Source organism: Mus pahari, chromosome 1 (genome assembly GCF_900095145.1).
Source record: "Mus pahari chromosome 1, PAHARI_EIJ_v1.1, whole genome shotgun sequence".
In the NCBI taxonomy this organism is placed as follows: Eukaryota; Metazoa; Chordata; class Mammalia; order Rodentia; family Muridae; genus Mus; species Mus pahari.
The window spans coordinates 133,191,412-133,195,170 of record NC_034590.1 but is presented as its reverse complement, the minus strand read 5'-3'; positions in this window follow the sequence as shown (position 1 = coordinate 133,195,170).

Here is a 3,759-nt window from a genome sequence, read left to right as displayed (position 1 = left end):
AAAACAATCCCATTCACAATAGCCAAGACAAAACACACACACACACACCAGACAAAACAACAAAACTCACTAGCAACAAACCTAACCTAACCAAGGAGATTAAATACCTTTATGATGAAAACCTGAAGACACAAAAGAAAGCAAATAAGGCCCTAAAGATGCAAAGACTTTCTGTGTTCACACATTAACAATACACTTCCCATCAAATTTTCAATAACACACTTTACTGAACTTGAATCCTTACAGAAACATAAAATACCCCAACTTTGAGTAAAGAAAACAACCTGTCAGCTATCACAATACCTACTTTAAAACTATGCTACACTTAGAAGAACAGCAAGGTCTTGGCACAAAAGATCCTGTCTTAGTCAGTGTTCTATTGCTGTGAAGAGATACTGTGACCATGGAACTCTTGTGAATGAAAACATTTACTTGGGGCTGGCTTACAGTTTCAGAGGTTTGGTTCATTATTGTCATGGTGGGTAGCATGGTGGCATGCAGGTAGATATGCTGCTGAAGAAGTAGCTGAGCATTCTATATCAAAATCTGGAGCCAGCAGAATGAGGGAGCCACTGGGTCTGGCTTGAGCTTTTGAGACCTCAAAGCCTGCTCCCAATGACACACTTCCTCCAAGGACACACCTCCTGATCCTCCTCAAGTAGTGCAACTCCCTGATAATTAAGCATCCAAATATATAAGCCTATAGGGGCCACTCTTAATCAAATCATCAAAGATATGTAGACCAATGAAATAAAAGACAGGATACTCAGAAATACTCCCATGAAGCTATACCCATCTATGTAAATGTTGACAGGTGGCCAAAATATGCATTAGAAACAAAATAGTTTTAATACATGTTGAAGCATCTTCTGGGTATATGGCCAGGAGTGGTATAGCAGCTGGGTCCTCAGGTAGACTGTGTCCCATTTCCTGAGGAATTGCCAAATTGATTTCCAGATTGGTTGTCCCAGCTTGCAATCTCACTAGCAATGGAGGAGTGTTCCTCTTTCTCCACATCCTTGCCAGCATCTGTTGTCACCTGAGTTTTTTATTTTAGTCATCCTGACTGCTGTGAGGTGGAATCTCAGGATTGTTTTGATTTGCATTTTCCTGATGACTAAGGATGTTGAACATTTCTTTAGGTGCTTCTCAGCCATTTGATATTCCTCAGTTGAAAATTCTTTGTTTAGCTCTGTATCCCATTTTTAACAGGGTTATTTGGTTCTCTTGAGTCTAACTTCTTGAGTTCTTTGTATATATTGGATAATTAACCCCCTATCAGATGTAGGATTGGTAAAGATATTTTCCCAATCTGTTGGTTGCCTTTTTGTCCTATTGACACTGTCCTTTGCCTTACAGAAGCTTTGCAATTTTATAAGGTCCCATTTGTTAGGGTCTCCAATAGAGGAGTTAGAGAATGGACTGAAGGAGTTGAAGGGGTTTGCAACCCCATAGGAAGAACAACAATATCAACCAACCAGTCCCCCAAGATCTCTAGGGACTAAGCCCTCAACAAAGGAGTACATATGATTCAAGCTGCATATGTTGCAGAGGATGGCCTTGTCATGCGTCAGTGGGAGGAGAGGTCCTTGGCCCTATGAAGGCTCGATAGATGCCCCATGGGAGTGAGTGAATGGGTAGAGGAACACCCTCATAGAAGCAGGGGGGAGGGAGGATGTGATAGGGTGTTTCTGGGAGGGAGGGAAACAAGAAAAGTGGATAACATTTGAAATGTAAATAAAGAAAATATCCCATTAAAAAAAAAAAGAAAAGAAACAAAATAGCCACTGGGCTTGATAAATGGCTCAGTGGTAAGAGCACTTCCTGCTTTTGCAAAGAGGACTGAAATTCAGTCTTCAGTCCTGTAACCTCACCTCTGGGGGATTTGACCCGTTCTGGCTTCTGAAGACATCTACATATATGTGTACTCACATCTACATATATGTGTACTCACATCTACATATATGTGTACTCACACACACAATAACTAAATAAATCTTCAAAATGAAGAAAGAAAGAATGCAGATTCTTTAAGAGGTACAGCCTAGAAAACTGGATATCCATGTTAGAAAGAACAAAGCTAGATCCCTGCATTTTACCCTCCATGAAGATCAGCTCAAAGACTTTAAGGTAAGACCCCAAAGTCTGAGACTGCTAGAGGAAAAAAGTAAGGCCAATATGTCAACACATAGGCACAGGCTTTCTGAAGGGGACTTTTGTAGCTCAGGAAACCATAGCAAGGACTGTCAGGTGGGATTTACAGAATTTAAAGTCTTATGCACATCAATTAAAACAGCTTGCAGATGGGAGAATGTCTTACCCAGCTAGTCATGTGATAGAGGGGTAGTGTCCAAGACAGACAGACATCCAAGGAAATGAATGACAAAAGAAAGGCTTAATCCAAGCGAGAAGTGGCCAAAGGAACCTGAGCAAAGGAAGAAATACAAAGTGTCAGTAAATACAAGATTCAAAACTGGCAACATCTTCAGCCACTAGGGAAATGCAAATTGAAACTGCATTGGTGGTGCATGTTCCCCTGGTCAGAATGGCTGTCACCAGGGAAACAAGAACAACGCTAAAGAAGGAAAAGGAACAGTAATAGGTGGTTGGATGGATGTTAATCGAATACAGCCATTTATGGAAATCAGTGTGGAGGTATTTAAAAAAAATAAAAATGTAACTACCACGTAGCCCAGCTACTCCACTCCAGGATGTATGCTTAAAACACTCCAAGTCAGCATATAACAGAGCCACCCACATACCTACTTATTATGGCACTACTAACAATAACCAAGGTAAAAATATGGAGCTCCTATGTGTATATGTATAATTTAGTCATAAAAAGAAGAAAGTCATGCTAGTGTGGCTGTGTATCCCTTTAATCCTAGCACCCGGAGAGTCACAGGGAGGTGGCTCATAGCAAGTTCTAGATCAGCCAGGGACACGGAGTGAAATCCTCTCTAAAAACACCAGGAGCAATTAAAGAAAAACAGAAGAGATGAAAATCATGTTGCTTGAAGGAAAATGAATAGAACTCAAAATCATCATGGCAGGGAAAACTAGCCAGATTCAGACAGAGACCAGTTTCATCCTTCCCTCATTAAGATAAGTGACAAATGGCACAGCGGAAGAAGGGAGGCTCCTGGAATCAAGAAGAGCTCAAGAGAAGGAGAGAGAAAGGAAGGCAGGGCAATTCGAAGGAGTGAGGATGGTCAAAGTACATTGTGTGCATGTAAGAAATGTCAGATAAAACTATTACTAGTACAAGACAAGAGTAAGTTCATACTATAAATGGGTATGAACATTTAAAACACAATTTTATAAAATAGTACTTTTTCTGTGTGGTCTATTTTTGCTACTATTATATTCCATTTTGTACTCTAAATTTTATTCTCTATTTGTGCTTTACTGTGTGGTTTCTAGAAATTTAGTGGGTTTTAGAGCACCTGATGAGGTGTCAGATCCAAGGCCGCTGTGTCACCATGAGCACCATGCTAGGGTCTAAGTCTAAACTTGACCGCACCCGGCAGAGAATGAGTCAGAGGTAGATGGATTGCCCTAGGTCTCCATGTCTCCAATGTTTTGTCCTTTGCTTTTGTTTAAAGCTCAGGCAGGGCATAGTGGCACACACCTTCAATCCCAGCACTCCAGAGGCATAGGCAGGAGAATTTCTGAGTTCGAGGCCAGCCTGGTCTACAGAGTGAGTTCCAGGACAGCCAGGGCTACACAGAGAAACCCTGTCTCGAAAACACACACACA